The following is a 20,743-nucleotide window of genomic DNA, read 5'->3' on the forward strand; positions in this document are numbered from 1 at the left end:
ATTACAGAACTAGAAAGGCATTTTTACTATTGGAATCTCATTTATGATTATTGTCTCATTTTTATTATTTGAGTCCTGTTACATAGGAATGAAGAACAACGTTGGGACCTGTGGGCAACACTACTCAACTGCCAAGACCATGAGGATTCAAACAAACAAACAACACTGCCTACAAGCAAATATGTAGGAAAAACAGAAATACAAAACTCAGTAGAAGGCCAAAAAACATGTCAAAACAAATCAAGATTGCTGATGAATTTTTCAAGTCTTGTACATCAGACTTGGAGCAATCATACAAAGTTTTCTTTTAACAGGAGGTAAAATTAGTATCTCCACAAAGGTCAAAATCAAGTTTTAGTAATAAGAACAGATTTGCTACACCAACAGAGTTCTCCTTACCCTTATTCTTGCAGATTAAATTAGCCTGCCTGTGTCAATCTCATCTCAACAAAGAATTATTGTGGACCTTTAGCAACAAGAGGTTTCTAACTTTAGCAAAGTCTATGTTTTCTAGTTAAAGACCTATTGGGAGGGTCCCTGCATGGCCAGCAGACCTTCATGGAGTCTTGTAACTGAGTAGGTCTTTTTTATGTGCGGTTAAAAAAACCCAAAAAACCCCAAATCCCAAGAATTTTCCTGGCAACTCAATGCAGACAATGTAAAGAAACTCCTATTTATTTCAGTAATACCCAACCCCCAATAAAACAACACTGCAATTTTTACTCTTGCTGCTTATGAGAAAGTCAACAAAACCAGAAAGTCTGCATGTTTCATAATACAAACCAATACATTTTCAGGAAATTCCTATGTAAGATTCTGCCTTCCATCTCCTCTGGAAGAAATCTGAAAATCTGCAAAAGCACAAATAAGACTGTCAGCATCTCCACCTATCCTCAACCGTAAAAACAACTAAAAAGCAGCTCCCAAATGAATCAAGCACCCCTTTCCCAATTCTGGATTTCCATTCCTTGAGTCCCCTACTCTTTGAGCCCTCTCTTCAACCTTGTCTCCGCAAAAGGAAGAGCTGAACACTTGCTCTTAATAGTTCTAATCTTACAAGATCTCTCAGATCACCACAAAAATCATTATACAGCCACATTGGTTAAGAACAGAGATAAACATCTGCTGAAGTGGGAATTCAGTCTCTGTTCTCTTCTCCTGCTCTGAGGAAAAAGACAATGACTCACCTGAACTCGTATTAGACCACTAAATGTATCGAAAATAAAACACATTTCTTTAAATTTTAAACATAAAAATGCACTTGCATCCTTCTAATTCTGCAGCCAATGGGGTTTTTTTTCCCTCTTTTCAATGTCAAAGAGTGTTTGTTATTCTGTTTTCCATGAAAAATTTGCTTTATGGGTTATTTTCTCCTAATTATCTGTGGGATCAAAAAGACTGGCACTACAAATGAAAGACAGCACAAAACAAGGACACATTCATTAAAATACTTAAGAGTTTGCCTGAAGAGGTAAGATACAAGAGGCAGAACTTCCATCTTTCAGTGTGTTTTGGGATGCTGACAGGAGACAAATTACTCACTGTGATGACAGGGAGGGAAGAGGTGGTGGGGATTTCCACAGATACCTCACATACTTGTGATTCCCACCAGAGATGGGGCTGGCATTTCAAGCAGAGGGTGCTCTAAGTCCCAGTTCTCCTTCTACACCTGGGGAATGCAGATGTTTTTGCAGGTCAGACCTGCAGACAAAGCAGGAACCTGTGCCAGGGACAGGCAGAGAGCTGGACAGGAGAAGTAACACACTGAGCACCACAGGGCTGCAGCTCCCTCCGTGTGGACATTAGGCAAAGTGGGTGATTCTATGTGCTGGTTTGCTTTTGACTGGCCTGTGCTGAGTGAGTTAGCAGAACTTCTGTAACACCTCAGCAGATACTGCAAAATACCTATTTATTCCCTCACTAGCCACTGAATTGATATGACTTTACTCAGCCCAGAAGGACAACAGCCTATTGCAGCTCAGAACTCCCTACGATCCTGAACTCTTTATTTTTACCTTTCACTATATTAAAAATTACATTTCTCATCTGTAAGCTTTTTAACTCTATGTGTCTGGGGGTTTGCTTGAAAGGCTTTTCAGTTTTCCTTGTTATTTTTTGGGGTAGGAAAGTTTACTTTAGAAAAACATCTGATCCACTTGAAGGCTCCGGCCAGTTCAAAGCTCTAGCACACATAAGATATGGATCCTGTCCACAGCCTTCCTGCTGCTGGCCACAGGAGTTTAAGGACTTTCTGGATGGAAGGACACACTTTAATCACCTTTGGAAATGAATGCACATCTACTCATGGACCCCCTTAGCATAGCTGGTCTATGCAAAATGCTGTGCAGTGCACACATGCATGCCCTCTGAGAAAAGGACCTCTATTTGTACAAGCCTACTCACTGGAAGTCTAGGCCACTCATTTTAGCGTTAAAGCAAACGCCACCAAACAAAACCCCACAGCCTCTCCTAGAACCCTTCCCAACATCTGCACTAGAAGCCCTTCTTAATCTCATGTGATGCATGTCATGACACTAAATCAGCTGGAACTACCAACTGAGTCACATGAACAGCCCTGAGGAAAAACCAGATCCAGCCAGGGCTCTCACTGGGGTGCACCAGACCTCAGAGCTCCTCCCCCTGGATGTTGATACAAAACAAGTACTATCTATCAGGTCTGCTCAGAAAGATGCCATGACACAATGAGAAATGGAAACGGCAGAGGTAAAAACAGGAAATAAGCCCAAACACAAAACCAGAGGCTAAGTACTCATCTTTGCTTTGTAATGGTAGTAAACTGAGGAAAATCATGTGAAAATCAAGGGCAAGATGTACTACCATTTTCAGCCAAAAAGAGATGGCTGCCAATCAGCCTGACACCTACTGAAGATTTATGTAGCACTATTCTGTACATGCTGAAGAAACACATTTTTCTGGTTGTTGACTCCTCTCATCTTGCATCCCTCTGCCAGGTATAGACTAACTCCACAGAGTGCAGAGCATGGGAACTCCACTTTGGGAGCATGGGAACTCCACTTTGGAAGGACAAAGCTCAGCTTATCCTGCTGCCCACAACCTACAGATGAGAAAATGTGTCAAGCCAGTCCTACAAATGGTACAGTGGCCTCTGGGGATAACACAAAGCAAAGCAAACTGCTTTGCACCTTTCTTAATTTCTCTCAGCTTCTGGCTAACCTTAAGTACATCCTGCCAAGAGCCCTCAGTAGGGCCTTGCCCCAACACCTCAAAGCAGTCCAGGGACACATGGGTACCTCAGCAGTCACTCGGGGACAAATGTGTGAGAATATCTGCAATTGGCTTTTAATAGGCAGGCACAGAGAATAAAAACTGTGCGGGAGCATGGGAACTCCACTTTGGAAGGACAAAGCTCAGCTTATCCTGCTGCCCACAACCTACAGATGAGAAAATGTGTCAAGCCAGTCCTACAAATGGTACAGTGGCCTCTGGGGATAACACAAAGCAAAGCAAACTGCTTTGCACCTTTCTTAATTTCTCTCAGCTTCTGGCTAACCTTAAGTACATCCTGCCAAGAGCCCTCAGTAGGGCCTTGCCCCAACACCTCAAAGCAGTCCAGGGACACATGGGTACCTCAGCAGTCACTCAGGGACAAATGTGTGAGAATATCTGCAATTGGCTTTTAATAGGCAGGCACAGAGAATAAAAACTGTGCGGTGATCAAGCATGATTCAGCTCTACTGTCCTGCTGGCAGTTACCCTACAATTAGAAAGATGTCCATGTAAAAGGAAATACAGCTCTGCTTGGAGACAGGATGTTCCAGCCCATGTCCCATCTGTTCCCTGTGGGCAGCACCCATGTTGCCCTGGCCAGGAGACAAGCAGCAACCCCCACATCCAGCTCTGGCACCAGCTGACGAGGCCCTGGTGGGAGCCCGGGCACTGTTAACAATGCCACAATGCAACTCAATCCCGAAAGCTGGGCTGCCTCTGCTGGAAATGTCATTGTCCTCTGGCCATGGCCAAAGACACCAGGCTGGCACATGCTGTGAATGTGCGGCAAGAGCATCTTGTTTGCATGGGAGTAAGAATCAAGTGGTTATGTATTTATGGGTGCACCATGGCTTAGCAAAACTCTCCCACATTTCCAGAAAGAAAATGGATTTGCCTTGAACTCCAACATTTTAAAGCAAGAAAAACCAGTATTTAGAAGTGATAGAAAATACAGTACTGAGAAGATAGCTAGAAGACATTTGGCAAGGAGATTGAAAATCCTGGTTTAGATTAAGAATTGTGTTATCATCTGCTGCCATCAAAGTTTTGAGCCTTCACAGCTCACTCCTTTCTCACAGATTAAAAGCCTTTTCCAGGAGAAGCTCAGATCCTCATATAACCACTGCTTCTAGAATCTCTCCAAAGAACCCCACACATGGTCAGAGGAGGGTGGCATGGGAAGGAACCACAAGAGGGCTGGATGACAGCCTGACCATGCATCACCTCCACACTCTTCTCCCCGTGTCCTCCTGCCCCTCTACTTCCCCGCTCAGCTCACCCTCCCAAGCATGCTCCCTGTTGCAGACAGGGGCCTTGGGCATCAGCAGGGGCTGCAAGGACACGCTCTCTCCCTGCACACCTCTTCCCAGGGCTACAGCAGCCCAAAAAAGGCTTTCTTCGGCGATGCGTGTAAGTATGCAAGAGTCCCTGCTGAATACCAGGCTTGCTGCAGAGCACCACCAAGAGCCCATCAGTCTTTCTCCTCCAAGGTGAAAGGGAAGGATAAATGGCTTTATGAAAACAGCTAAATCAAACAACAACTATGCTGACTGGCTGAGGCAGCTGTAACAGTTGCATAAGCTACAGCAATATTCCTACCTGGGCCACCCTGGAGGGGAGGCGATATGTGGGTAAAACCTTTTTTTTTTGTTGTTGCATGTTATTGTGTTTAGCCTCATTATTTATCAGCAGTTTTTTCTTACTTCAGTGTCTGACCCTGGAAGTCATTTTTAAGGAAATGCAGCCCGACTTCAAGGGTAAGCCATGTTTCAGGAGGAAGGCCTGCGTGCACACTCCTGACACATGCACATGAGAGGAAACCAGCAACCTGCTGTCCACATCAGGCAGGTGACTGCATACAGCTCACTGCCACTGCTTACTTTCCTTCAGTTTACTACTGTGTAAAAACAAGACTCGGTGTTTGAGGAATGTAAACAGGAGGGTAATAAGGACCTCTCAAACACCACTTTTGTATTTGGTGTTGAAAGCAACAGAATTTCTAACTGACCAATGGGAATTTCACTCCTTACCTATCCTGCTATCTTTCTGTCTATAAAAGTGTGGTGAAATCTAACCCCTCATTAATGCATTTTATTCAGCTGACTGCATTTGAATGTTGACAGCTGACAAACAAAAGCCCTTCATGAATTTTTCCTGAGAGCAGTTTAGCAGTAGCCAACAATAAATACCTTTTTCCTACACAGCAATACCAACGTGACTTCATTATAAAGCAGAGTGCTCATCTTCAGGGATGAAAGCATAATGCTGGCTTGTTGCCCGCGCAATTCTTGCAATTCTTGCTTGTTGCCCAGACAACTTGCAACAACCAGGATGATGTAGTTTACATGGACATCCATCCACTGGAAGCTGGACTAGGACCAAAATCACATTCGTGTGGTCAGGAAAACATAACCACTGCTGAGTAGGTGTGTCTTAGAAAGGGTAGCTCTAGGGACAAAGGCTGTTATGTACTTCTAACATGCTTTCAGGTCCTCAAAAGGAAGCTTCCTGAATTTCATTATGACTTCCTTAAGAGCATTCCCCCAGTGCACTGAATACAAACATTCATCTCATGGCTGAAGCGTCCCCAGGAGCAGAGTTACCGCCCTAGATAATTAGGCCTGATTTGCTGCTGAATAACCATATTATCAGTGCCCAGAGAAATGTATTGTAGCAGCATTTCTTATTTTAAAAACCAACCTTGCAAGTAAGGAAATTCTGCCTTGGAAGAGCTGACAGCAGGATCAATATCTTTTGCATAAGGTAAAACCCAAAAATGATAATGTTTAACTCTCACACACCATCTGAAAAAATTAACTTCTCCTCATATATCATATTATTTTAATGAAGATGCTGGACTCAGTTTTAGAGAAGGGAATAGATCTTTACATAACAGGCACCTGGCAAGGGACGTATCCATTGTCATTTACAGGCGTTATCCTAACGGAAAAGAACTACTCCAAATGGCATGTAATTAGAGAAGAAGGATGCAGTGCCTACCCAGTCATTACTGTAACAGAAATTTTCTGTACTGTGTGATTAACCTAAGAAAGGCATGATGATGATCTCACCATGTCTGCTCTTGCCTCCTGGCTATCACAAAACACAACTCATGTGAATAGAGAGGCTGGCAGCTGAAACAGCTATCACCGTGGGTTTTTTTTTTTTTTAAAATACAGTTAAAAATATCCTGCCTTCTTCCGGCTGCCACCTCAGCAGTTGCTTCCTGTTTTTTCACGTTGTCACTTTGCTCTGCTGCTGGCTGTCATTGACAGTAAGAGCAGCAAAAAGAACAAAATAATCTCCTTAGTAAACTGCCTCCTGCTAAACACCTCCTCAAAAAACCCACGAGAGGAAGCGCCATGAGCTGGGCCACTTTTTGTCTGATGTATTGAGGCTCTGCAGGAAACCAAATGGCTGCAGGTTGGAGGCCTTTGGTGTTCAGGGAAAAGATCTGAGCAATTCTGTGGTATCTTTACAATGCCGGTAAATGCTCTTTTGAGGGCAATGACTCAAACCTGGGTGTCCAGCTAAGGACTCTAAGCTGCTCACCTCAGTCACTCAAGCTTATGATGTGACTTTAGTGAGACCATTACATGAAAAGCTGTCATCTCAGCCTCAGCCTCTTCTTTTTCTTTACTTGAGACTATACACTATTTTGTTGAACACTGACCCTAGCGGAACTGGGCAAAACCAGTGCCTCATTCAGTACTTGTTGGGCAAACTGATGAAGAACTGCATGTGGCATGTGGGGAAAGCAGCACTTGTCATGTACTGCAGATAATCAGCGAGACCACTGTTCTTTATATCCAGAAATGATGGAACAGCCTAACGGTGTACAAAGTGCTGTAGGTGGGTGAGGGCTTCCAGTCACCTGACTCTAAGGAAGGTCAATGCCAAATGGGAAAATGATGGTAAAATATTAAAACTATAAACCAGACCAGGTTGTCTTTGGTCGCCAGCCAGAGCTGACAGAAGGTGTTGAAATATATCTGAGAAACCTCCCAGATGTCAGTGACTGCCATTATGGTAGATCTGATCAGGTAAAATTGAGAGAACCTTACTGTTCTTCTGGCTCTTGGCTTGAGCAAAAGGTGGTACTGGCACTGATACCAACTCAGCCTTGCTAAAAATCAGCTCCCAAACCTTACAACCCTGACTCTGGGTCCTGAAATTCACCACGTAGCCAGAGAGCTCTTTGAGACAAAGAGAGGCTCTTAAGTCTTCTCCATCCAGCAATTAGATATGCTTGAACAAAGACTGTGGTGCTTCCTCTGGGTGAAGCAGCCAACTCAGTCACTCTCTCAACACCTCCATCCTCCTACAGCAAAGAAAATCACCAACAGCTGTGCTGTATGATGGCTTATTTTGGAACAACTCATTATTTGCAGGCTATCCCACAGGTGTTCGATGGCAGTAGCTTTTTAAAGTTGCCCTTGCAGGCAGCACAGGGGTGTAAAAATTTCACACACTAACAATTGCAGGAACCATCCTCACTTCTGTCAGAATTGTTTCCTAACAATGGCTTATTCAAAACATGTATTTTTATCCCTACATTCAAAGTGCTTCTATCCTTCCAGCCTCAAGAAGGGGGACTAAGGTACCCAACTGTCTGCGGCATTTTATACTGTGATTCAAATGTGATTTTCACAGGCTTAAGAATAATTACATTCTCTGCTTCTGAATTCCTAAAAATCTCAGTGCTCTTAAAATAAATCCTTATTTAGTGTCTGACCTGGGAAGTCCCATCTGTGTTGGAAGCAAACTAAGCCCAGGATCACTTCCTCAAGACAGACAATATTTAAGAGATAGCAGTGCAAAATCTGGAGGCTAGTTCAATAAAACAGGCTGGGAACTGAGACACAGCAGGTGTTATAAGCCAAAGCTTTGCCCACTGCAGTATGGCACAGCCGTATCCTTACCCCAGACCTCTGCCTTATCCATACCAGGTGTATGGTCCAGTCCACAGCCCAGAACTGTGCAAGGCTTACACCGGGCTGATGTGAGATCCCTGCTTCTGCCAAAGGCTGGCGTCTTCCAAGTTAGAATTCAAGGTTTACACTGAGCCTATTGCTGGGCACACCTCTTCTCATTTCTTCTGCTCTTAGGACAGGGGAATTCACATTTACATTTATCAGGTGACTGAAGCAATGCATGTAGTGATGAAGGCACTGGTAAAAAACATTAACTTTGACTTGAATCACTGTCCCTCAGGATGACTGCCAAACTGGTTAATGAGTATAATTAGCATTAATTAAAATGACAGCTCAAAGAAGACATATCACATCTGAGTTCAAATGAGTCTCAGGTTTACTGGCTGCCTTGACCACCTGGCCAAGCCCAAAGCAGACATCCCTGTGGGCAGCATGACTGGCACTCACCTGGCAGCTATCCCTCCAGCTCACCTTCCAGCCTCTCATGTCACACTCCAAGCAAATCATGCCCCCAAGCATTCAAAAAAAAAAAAAAAAAAAAAAAAAAAAAAAAAAAAAAAAAAAAAGGCACCCCCAAGCAATTGCTGAGTTTATCACCTAAAGCCCAGCACCTCCCATCAGGCTGCACTGCTTTTTACTCCTCTTTGGAGCAGTTTTAACTGCCCTTGCTCCAGCTGCCAGCATATTTAACCTGCAGATCTTAGAAGTGATCTAAGGTCAAGCTGTACCTTGCTAGAGCACAGCTGTGAGTGAGGAGGGCTGTGGGATAGCTTTGTCCTTATTTCTAAGTCAGCTGGAGTGGAAGCTGGCAGGGCATGACAAAGGATCATTCACGGCTTAGGGTTTAATTACTGGACTCGCATTGAACATCAATGCTCCATGCACAGAGGCACACTTGAAAGAGTGAGAAAACACGTGGCAACCTTAGAGCCAGTATGAAAATCCAAACAAGATGGTTAATTTCCATGTAGGACCTTCTTGAAGATAAGCACTAGATACTTCAACCAGTCATCTGACAGCTGCGAATGCATAGCAGGCTTCTGACCACAATTTATTTTTATTGACATCCTGTTTATGGGTACAATTTGAATTACCACAAACTATGCATCCTTACATGATTGAAGACAGACATACACATACGTATAAAATCTGATATATGCTAACAAAGATAGTCATCTAGCCTCATCTGGGTGATTAAAGCTGGGCATTGAAATCAAAGAAGTCTGATGCTCAAAAGTGCTGAATAATCAGAAATACCAGTAAAGCCAGCAGGATTCAAAAGTTGCTCAATATTTTTGAAAAGATAATTTTTTTAATTCCTGTTCTTACCCAAGAAATGCCAGAAAGTTCTAACATATGCTGCCATTTTGCTGGATGCTACATGGGAGCACAGAGATGCTAAACATTCATCACTTAAGCAGGCAAGATACAGACCAAAGGTAGGAACCTTTACTTTTTCTGCCTCTTCAATACAATCTAACACAGATGAAGATCACAGAGAAAGCTAGGCAGCAGCTGGTATCTAATGCCAGTGATTTAACTACAGAACACCTTTCTTCTACATCTCATCATCTACTACTAAAAGCCATGCAATCATGAGCCCAGTAATTCTGGCTTTAGTGATTCACCTCTGCAATATTACTGAAAAAACATTAAAATGAGTTCCTTCCCTTCCTAGACTCAAAACCAGGAAACAAAACAAGTGTACAGAATACACTGCTGCTAGCATTTACAAAGAAAAAAACCAAACCCCACAAAGCCACCACCTTAAAGCTGAACAAGCAAAGGATGTTACAGACCCAGGAAAAGTACTTGCACATACTCCACCCAAGAAAAGTACTTGCAACCACTGCAGATTCATAAGTGTTCATACAGGGAGGTAAGCACTTTTGGAAAGGGCTCTGTTATTGCTCTTGCTCTTCAGAAAGCTCGGGTGGGGCATGGGATCAGACGGGGTATGAACATATGATAAGAGGGAACATCCAGTGTAAACAGGGCAGCAGTCAGTGAGATACTGAGCCAGCAACTCAATTATCTTTTCATCTTCTTACAGATGAGCTGCTTCTCTTGCAGAGAGCAAGGCTGGCAATTTGTTCTGAAACACCTCTCCTATAAATCTGTAACCTGTGTGCCAGAGCAAGTGAACTCAGAGCAGACCAAGAACAAATGGAAGTAGTATGTGGACAGAGGCAGATTGTGTCAGAGGATCAAGTAAGTCCAGGCTACAGAGCTGGGAAACTGAGAGCAATTCATCAGGTATTCATTGTATAACCATATTATCAAACACTCAGGCCACACTGCAAGAAACTTGGCTGTCACTGAGGTGGGAAGCCTTGCCCTCCATCCCTGCTCAGCTGCTGGTCAGCACAGTCCAGGTAATTACTGTAGCTTGATTTTCATTATCTCAGCTCTCTTCACTCTGCCCCCTCATCTATTTATTAACAGTTCTTAGCCACAGGTGTGGGCAGCCACAGGAAAACTGTTGGGTTTGTTCTACTCCAAGGCAACAGGAGAAAAATATTTTTGCAAATGCAGACTGCCATGTGAGGTGGTTTAAGAGAGACAGATGTCTGGTTAGCACTGCAGATGGGCTGAAAAATCCCCCATCACTGCCTCAAAACTCTCACCCTTTTCCTTTCCCAGAAGGACAGAAAATGTGTTCTTTTCCCCTCATGGGTGGGGGCTTTGCCTTTATTTAAAGGGAAAAACTGCAACACCTAAAACATCATTAGACCCCACGCCTTCTCTCTGGGCAGCAACTAGATGAAATGGCTCAGCTGTTGAATTTCTAGGTTAGTATGCCTCAGACCTAAGCTTCTCCCACAAAACTAAAGTGTTAATGCTGACCTTGGGAACACCAGCCTTCTCCTACACGAATTCAGTGACTTCTTTCCATTTATGAGGCTGACGTACCTTTACAACTGCTGAGTGAATTGTCTCTGGGTAAGAAGGCAGGAGGAGATAAGGGGTGAAGGGGAGACCTGCTCTCTCAGAAAAAGAATGAGGATGTGCAGAGGAAAGTAAGTTGGTTGGTCCCTGTGATAAGAGAAATTTTTTGGCCCTCTGCCTCCTGGACCTAGGCTTGAATGCTCTTCCAGCACTGATTCCCCATCTGTCTCTTACTGTGTGCTCCTTGCCAGACCATTTCACAGCTTCATATCGCTCAAGGCCAGGAAACTGTTCATAAATGGATGCTTTAAAATTGTCTTTTGCACCATGGTATAGCATCATTTTTGAAAGATAGTTTTAAGTATTTGTTATGTTGACCATGTTCCTATCTCTTGCTGCTTCATGTTGCATGTTCAAGTTGAACATTGTAAACATTGCTTTGTCTTTCTAAGCCTCTGATGAACATTTTTTCCCATTTCCTGTGGTTTTTCTGGTAAAGTATTAGGTCTCTCTCTTTCAATGTTTGACCAATACCAAACACTATTCAAAAGGCTGCTCTCTGATCATACAGAAAGTATTTTTCTGTCTATAGGGACATAAAAATAAAATAAAAATTAAAAAAAAAAAACCAAAAACCCACACCAAAAACCCTCAGACAAACAAAAAATCCCAGCTAGACTTAACTAAAAAAAACGTGTATATGCATAAGGGGGGATATGTATAAGCCCATTTTCCCAAAGACTGCCCTCTTTTCAGTCACGAACAGAAAAACTTCTCTGAAGAAAGACAGAATAAGTCATTAAGTGTATATAACCAATTAACACTTTCAAATGTCAACAGTGAAGAATTTAAGATCAAAACTAGGTGACTACCAGATATTTATCCCAGCTAAATCCTGGTCATGGAGGTCAGCTCAGAAGTCCATGAGTGAAATTCCACATGCAACACACAAAGGTCGATCCTACATTAATTCAAAGGGCAATATATGTTTTCAAAATGCTCTCCAAAACTAAGCTAACAGGTGTACCCCAAAACACATTTAACTGTCTTTAATTCCACAGTGCAAAAGAGTCATCATATGGTCTGCTAGAAAACAGACACTTTTCATTCATCTCTACCTCATCTGCCCTATATTCATTATGAATCAGCCATCTAAGACAGGATGACTGAAAGGATGATGTGGTTTGGCTTCCTGTCAGAATGGCAACTATGGTGTTTGGAACAATTTCATATGAATTCAATATCTCCGGTTAGATACCTCTAGTAAAAGGCAGATTTATACCTCCTGTAAACTACAGCAGCTCCATTAATGGGGTTTGCATCAAAGGAATTACAGCCTTTAACTGCAAGGTCAAATTTCACCCATCTAATTAAGTTTCCTGCTCTGAGCAGCATGTTAGCTACTAACTCTGATAGGATTTTTACAGTAACAGGTGTGGCTCTGATTGCCAACTAGTTGAACTCATGTGGTCATTAAAGACTAATTTTGACTGCTGAAGTAAAGATTATAGATCACATTGAAAAAGAAGAAGAGTTTTAATAGACAAATATGCGACAAACTGAGGCTGAGTAGGTGGGATTCATTAGTCACTAGGAGGCAGGCTCTACTCCTGGAGGAACACCACCACATGAGCTGGCCTGGAGCATCCACACAGACGGAACTGATGAGTAACAGCAAGTAACACTTCTTACAGAGCTCCCTTCTTGGAATCATAGTATTAGAGGCATAATGTAATTGAAGCCTGCTTTCCTGGTACATCCTTAACAAAACTATTATTAGCTTTGTTGTCCTTTTCCTTCATTTTCTTCTCCTAAGGCTTTTTGAGGAGCGGCTCAGACATTGTGTGGGTTCTCTCCATGTCATCTGCATGTTTGAGCTGGCTGCTGGTAGGAAGGTCTGCTCACATTCCCGCAGGCATGCCAATCTGGATACAACAGTCATGTAGAAATCTAGCAGGAATCTAGTGAAAAAAGAAATTAAGAAAAACCCAAACCAAAACCCAACCCCAAACAAATGACAAAAAACCACCCCAAAACCCCAGGGTACTATCTCATGAACACATTCAGTCCACTCATCTGCTCATTAGGGAGCAAGTGTGAGTGTGCTTATTGTCCATCACTTTGGCAAGCATCCTGCTACCTTCCTGTCCCCTCCAGCATGGAAAACTGCAATTCTAAAATAGGTCATTTTATTACGAAAATTTGTTTTCCAAGCAATATTCCCTTGAGGCCCTTCATATTAAGAGCATCTTTTGAACTGGATAAATACTGTTCTGCTATTTCCCAATATCAACTCACATGTTTATGCGATAATGGCCGAGCATGGTCCAGCTGGAAGCAAATCTCAAATAGACCATTTAATAGAAGAGTATTTCTGAGGGAAAGCTCCCAGGCTTTATGATAGGATATTATGTGCTTTTATTGCACTGTGGCTCCATGACGTGAGGTTTGCATTGTTCCTTTTAAGTTGAAGCATACCCTGAACCCAGAGAGGAAGTAAAAACCCCTTTTCTCACCAAAGGAAAGACCACCTTTGAGTTTCTGTGCCTGCTGTATGAAGGAGAAAACAGCTTGTCCCTTCTCCTTCCTAGGCATCAAGCTAATTGAGACTCAAAACAATCAATAAAGGCTGGATTAATTCCTGAGTGCCAAAAGCACAAGCAGCTAAATTAATGAAGCTAATCCTTTTGTAATACTCATTTGTTAAAACTTCTCTGCAGCTCCTGATGCAGCTTGCTTGACTTCTCAGGAAATGAATGAGCCACTTTTATTCCTCAGTCGTAGCTCGCAGTGCATCTTCACACATTTTTAGCACCACTAGCACATGGCCAAAAGTACAGGCTGAATTCAGCTGATGAAGCCTATGTTCTCAGGCATGAGATAACAGCACAGATTCTGCACAGTCCTGACCTGACCATCATATGCAGGTATGGTTTTCCAAGACTAATCAGTTCTTGGCTGAGGTAGATGAAAGCACATTTGCAGTTACTAATACTCTTGCTTACGGCATGAACAGGTTTATTTGAAGAATGGGGCAGCAGACAGGGACCTGAAAGCTTGGCCCCTTTATTCTGCCATACCATGCACTTGAGGTGACTCCTTGAAACACCTCTTACCCTTTCTGTGAAAATGCCTTTGGTGCTGCAACTAAGAATTGTCAAATGTTACCACAGCTGACTTTGCAGTTGGGATACCTGTCCCTATGGACACATGGAAACTGATGTTATTTTATGGAGTACTGAAACAGAAGATCTTGTAAGGCTATTGCTTAGCTCGAGCAGAAATCTGGGTCCTCAAACTCATGCAAATCTTCATAGCCTCTTTACTGGCTTTTAACAGATACTCCCTAACTATTAACCTCAAGGGCAAGATTAACATTTTTCTTTTAATTAACATGGAGAGGCTGTGATGTGCAGCAGTATTATAAAGAGTTCTGAAATGCTAGCCTTTCAGAGTGGAATAATTCTGTCATCTTGTTTCCATACAGCTCTTCTCAAGACTATCATCTTTCTGACAAGTATTTTATCACTATTACTTCTACTCCTTACTACACTCCCCAGCATGCTTATTATATTCCATAATTTTCTTAATGAGTCATCTCAACCTTAATCTTTCAATTGTGTGAAGTTTTTCATGAAACTGATGCTTCAGAGGAAGGAGAGTGACTTATGAAAGTGACCCTTTAGTTGTTAAATACTAAAGTGTGATCATCCTTCAGCATTTTCTATCCAAAGGGCTAGCTAAGTCCCCAGCAACCAGACTGCTTCTAGGAGAGCTGACCTGGGAAGATTCAGACAACTTTTACACCTGTGCACTTCCTGAAGTTGGGACCTGGTGATTTCTAACTCATTCCTCAGTGCCCAAAGGCCATCCTAAAAGCTGCTCTGAATTGCAGCTCCAGTAGATCTCACTGGCAATACACTGAAGGTAAAGCACCAGTCCTTGGACTTCAAAACATTTTACAGTTTCTTTACTAAGACAAAATGACTGCCCATGAGTAGAAAATAACTTTCAGTCAGGCTGGCTTTAGTTTAAGGGACTCTGCTCATCCCAAAGCTGGTAGACACCACATTTCCCTGACCAGAGAAACCACGTGCCAGCTCTACCTGCTACCAACAAGAACACTCATATCTTCCCAAACCCATGTAAAATCAGATTAGTAACCAGTCTACTGCTCTTTTGCTTCTCTGTTTCACCCAGGAGAGGAAAAAACCATCCATCTGAAAATTATGCCTAACCACATAATTTTTTTTTCCCCCACATAAATGTTAATGAATTGACTCCTGTTTATGCAAATTTAAGGTAAACATCAGACCCTTTGTTATCCTGTGTTGAAAATTCCCACTGTTTCCATGATAACATCTTGACTGATTTTCTCAGCTTTCTAGTGATTATTTCATGCATGTAAAGAAGGGTCCTGGAGTCACCAGAAAATTCCTGAATTAATTCTTCACTGACTTCACTGTCATCATTTGAGATAAGCCATTGCTTTTTATAGTATCCTTTTAAGATTAGTCATAACGTAGCATAGTATTCATGCCCTCTGTTTGAATCTGTTGGGTTTTTTGCATGAAGAACAGTAAAAATAATTGCACATCTCCTTATTTCATTTTCCCTTTTTTCTTGTTTGACTTCCCTTTTAAAAACTGAACTTTGTTTGTTTGCACATTAGCATCACTGGGATTTTCACCATTAGAATGCAGTCTGGGATTCCAACTGCAATAGTCAATATTTGTTCAATGTTCTCCAAAAGATGTAGGAAGGCACATGTGCACATAGAAAGCCATCCTGTTCTTCAGGATAAAAATGCCAACTGGTGATAATTGCATGATGATTTTGAAGAGCTGACAATATTAATTACCATCACTGAACTACAGGAGAATCTCAAGATAGAGGTGTCACTGTGAGAATTCAAGCAAACATTGATTACTTCTCAATATTTTTAGAAACACCTTGTCCATTTAGCAGGAAAAAAAAAAAGGAAAAAAAAAAGGAAAATAGTTAGATCTGTCTTTCCAAAGCTGAATGTTTGGTCACTACATTCTGCTTATATTTGGTATGTGTTTTCTTCAGAAAACAACAATACTCCTCTGCAGGCTCTCTAGGTAGCCTTCCCTATACTAGCTACTTCAGTCCTGGCCTATGTTTTAGTTCACAGTTGTAGCTAACTGAAGCCCTATAGTAGCTTTGTTAGCTCTTTCCAGACTCATCCAGACGACCAGTCCTTCAGGAAACACTGCTCTTCCCCTCACTTGTGTGTGTGCACACTAATGTACAGGCACCCAAATGAGAGGGGGTGTGTTATTACTCTGTAACCACGATCAAGCCACAGACAATATGAATGATTTTAAAACCTAGCAATGCTGCTGCTTCCTGGATCAGGAGGTCACCAGACCACAGTGAAGATTCCTGTCTAGCAATGTGCTTCTTATCTGTTTTATCATAGTTAAGTTTGACTGTGAGGGTTGCCTGAGAGGGAGATGATAAATATCTCAGAACACATACTTCTTCTGATCCTCTTCTAAGAGACTTCTCCTCCGCTCCCTCAGCATAGTATTTCTCCTCCAAAGCTAGACAACAGTGATATAACTTAGATTGGAAAATGAATTGTTACCACTTGCCAAGTGATACAAGCTTTCAGCCTCAGCTCAGGGCTGGTCTCCACTATGCTCGACACAGACACCAATAGTATGCAGCAATGCTGGTAGCACCGACACCAACAGTTTAACAGAGCACTGAGGTGTCTGTGCCCCTCTTGATTAGCTCCTAAGTAATTCTAAAAGAACTACTGCCAGAGGGAGGAAAATAGGCAAGGAAACAAGCAAACTCCAGTTACTACCAACTTTTACTAATGTATAATACATGCAGTAAAAGGAACAGTAGAAGTAACGTGTTGCCAACAATTACACTCAGAGATATAATAGATACAGACACTTTTTCCTGGATAATAGATACCGTATCTTTCTGGATGTCTGGTTGATATTGGCTGTGGTAATAGCTTCCATACGTGCCACCAAGCTTTTGTTACACAGGATCATGGAGTTAAGAGATGTGGGGAAAGAACTGAAGCTGTTCCTTGTGGACACACCTGTAGCACTCTTTTACCACAATGCACTGTAATATTTGTCATTCTTCCCTCCACTTATTTTCATCAAGTGCATGTGTCGACTGCTGACAGACGCCAAATAGGTGCAAAACGGTATTATGCTGGTTCCCAGTCATTCCCCCTTTGGTGCCCTCTTTTTCCTTTGCCTTTCTCCCCCACAGCCTGCATGGAGTCGCAAGTGTTGGCACTGCATTTTCTTCCCTATTTACTCAGCAGCATGCTGACACCTCAACCCTCTAGGATCTGCTGCCAATTTACACATGTGAGCTCTTAGCCACAGACTCCCAAGAGACAAACAACTTGGTGTTAATAAGTAACTGATCATGTGTGATTAAATTTTTTAATCGGTACCAGTCTTTGTTTCTATAGAACTGTTACCGAGTTCAAAGTCCATATATATAATAAAATATATATGCAGACCTTTTCTATTTTTACTATTTGCAAAAGTAAACTGTATTGAGATATACTTTCAAAAACTTTTCCTATTGGACAGGAAATTAATTTCATTCCGAACATGTCCAGAACTTGCTTTCCCCCAGTAAAATTAATTTTCCATCTTTTTTTTTGTTTTGACTCTCAAGAAGGTGATGTTTACCTAAAATAGGTAACATCAGGTCTTAATCCAGGATTGCTCTTAAATCCACAAAGGCAACAGATTCAGCCTATATCCTAACTCTGCCTTTAGGGTGGGGGTTATAAATTAAGAAGTGATGTGCTGCTAGAAGCATAATTCTAGGTTATGAAATTTTGTTCTCTCTGTAGCTGTGAGACTACGAGCAGATTGCCTATACTCCTACACCAGTGAGGATTTCACAAACTGTAGGCAGGATGTTGATCCCCTTAGCTTTGGCTGAGTCTGACAGAGGGAGTTTATGTTCTTAAAAATAATGGTGTCAGTAACAGTTGCAGGACCCAAATTTGACAAATTTTACCACTGCCAAAGTATTTTGCTAATGAAATCTGTCTAACCTAGCACTTGCTGGACACTCTTCAGCAAGTTTGAGACTCAAAAATGCTATCTTCTCTCTGTCCTGACCCTGTAGAATTAATTCACAGCCACTATTCTTATTGCTGGGCTGACTCTGGATGGGCTTCATAATTCAGAAATGTGTAACTTTTGGGACCAGCCACCCTAAGGAAACATACATATATTCTTCTGATTGCAAAAGGAGTTGAAGAAAAGGTGCAACCATGAGAAGGGGAAAGCATATATTGAAAAAACTCAGAGATACTAGCCCAGTTTGGGGGATGGAAGTTGAGTTTGAATGAGTGAGGGAAAGATACCTCTCGGGTAGTAACATTTCAAAATCTTATATTGGAGGGGATATACAATTGGACAAACAATTGAGGAACAGTTCCTAAGATGCTGACACCAGCCTGTAGAAAATTCACCAGAATTCTAGAGCTCACTGTTACTTTATTCAATCAGATATGGTATCTCAGCTCTGTGACAATTTTTCAGACCTTTTAAGGGTCCATCACTGTTTATATTTAGTGCATCACTGTCTATACTTTGTGAAATCTTATGAATAGACATTTTCTGGGACTTGTAATAAAAAAATCTTCATGAATTTTAAGAACACTCTTTGTCCTGACATTTAAGTCGTTACACAATCAGAATGTACTTTTCTTAATTTTAACACTTTGAAGACAACTAGGTCATTCTAAAGGCTGAATCCTGCTATCTTTATTCATGCGAACAAACCTTACTCACAGGCATCATCATATCACTTACTCCATGGGATGGTCTGCATGTAAAGACCTTTAATTTTCAGACCTCTTATATCACCCTCCCTCCCTATGCATTAAGCTTGTAGACAGGGCAAGTGAAGGTGGTTACAAACACACCCCCAAACAAAAAAAAAAAAACACCCCAACCCAAACAAAAAAAAAAGTTAATTTCAAAGAAATTTATTTTGTACCGTGTCCCACAGAAGGTGCCTTCAGACTACTCAATCTCATCCTTTTGTTGAGATTCAAGATGCTACATGCTGCTGGAAAAATCGACAATATTCTGTCAAAGCCACCTACCTCTGGCCCATACTCTCAGACTTTGTGCTTTCTAGAGAGCTTTAAGTCCAGGCTTAAGCATACTTCAAAGCAAGTAAAACTCACAACATTCAAGTCAAAGACTCGCAAAGTAATGACATTGTATATGTCAGCCTAGACATCATAGCCAGTGGTGGGATTTACAGCTCTCTAAGACAGGAAAGCAACTCTTTTTCTCACCAACACTCGGAGGCACAGCTGAACAAAAGCAGTTACAAAAACAATTCACTGCAATGGGCACCCTGAGTTTGCAGTTTGTATATTACTCAGTATAGCTTCTTGGTACCATTTACTCTAGGTGACCTTAAACCTGCTTGAAGCTGGCTGGGAGAGAAGACAGACCTTTTAGGATGGAGGTCCCGGGAAAAGAAACCCTTCTGACTTCTCGAGGACACCAAAGGTCTATTGTTATTCCTGAGCTGCAGACTCTACGGAAGTGAGGTGGGGGAAAAACTCTAATATAGGCAGATCCAAAGTTATACATGTAGAAATATTTAATTCAAATGCTCCTTTTACAGACAGGCAACCAGCTTCTGAGAAAACCTTGGCTTGCAAAGAAATGCAGGGATCACTGCCTGTAACTAATGGAACAGAAGTTCCCACCGTGTAGTCGTGGGAAAGAAAAGTTTGTACCATTGGGTGAATAGACAGGGGAATACTGAGCATGAGGTTATTATCTCCACACGTGACATTAACAAGGGCCTGCCTGGAATCCACTGTGCAGCACCGGTGACCAGCGAGGACGGTGGTGGAGGCTCAAAGAAGAGCAGCCCAGACATTTCTCCTGGGGAGCATCTGCATTCCAGGGAGAGACCAAGAGAGTCAAGTCTATTTATCTCATCGGAGACGTTAAGTGGCTATTTAATTACTGCCCTTAAATACTTGAGCAGAGGGAGATGATCTGAAACTAGATAGCTATTTAATCTGACAAACAAAACATTACAAGATCCAGTAGCTAGAAGATGAAGTCAGAAAAGTTCAAAGTGGAATAGAGATGCAAACAATTAACAAAGCAACTAAAAATTGGAGCCAATTAACCAGGAATGTAGTCAATCCCCATCGTTGGAAGTCATTAAATCAAGACTGTTTGAAGAGGCTGGTGGGCCAGACCTTAGAATCACTGGGGAATAGTCTCTGCTTTATATTATGGAAGAGGTTAGACTATGGGATCATAATAATTCCTTATGATTCTACTAAATGCACCACCAGCGTTATTATCTTCCTTGCCAAAAAAAGAAGGATGAAGGAATAAAGCATGAATGAAGCTAAGGCCTGTATGGGGCACAAAACACAAGCTGAATGTGGACAACACAAGCCACAGATCAGGAGCTGACATCATCAGTAGTTTTGTCACCAACTACAGAAAGAGAAGGAAAAGGCCGTGAGAGATTCGTGCCCAGCCCCAACGCCCTGAGCCAGGCAAGGGACATCACCTGGCCAACTCGTCACGGCGCGATGCTCCTTGACCGTGACACCCCAGCTCGCAACCCGAGCGGACCCTCCCGCTGTCGGCCCA

The 20,743-nt window shown here is 42.1% G+C and overlaps 1 protein-coding gene across 2 annotated transcripts in view; it reads right to left on the reverse strand.

Annotated features, from left to right (window-relative positions):
- GPRIN3 (GPRIN family member 3) overlaps positions 1-20,743 on the reverse strand; it is a 33,553-nt gene that overhangs the window by 11,518 nt on the left and 1,292 nt on the right. Inside the window, exon 1 of one of the 2 annotated variants that reach the window (XM_017744232.1) lies at positions 784-851. The exons of the other annotated variant lie outside the window; for it this stretch is intronic. The gene's annotated coding sequence lies outside the window, so the exon portion shown is untranslated. Of the gene's footprint in view, positions 1-783; positions 852-20,743 lie in introns of those variants that run through there. 2 annotated transcript variants of the gene reach the window in all.

This window comes from Corvus brachyrhynchos, unplaced genomic scaffold (assembly GCF_000691975.1).
Source record: "Corvus brachyrhynchos isolate BGI_N302 unplaced genomic scaffold, ASM69197v1 scaffold229, whole genome shotgun sequence".
Lineage (NCBI taxonomy): Eukaryota > Metazoa > Chordata > Aves > Passeriformes > Corvidae > Corvus > Corvus brachyrhynchos.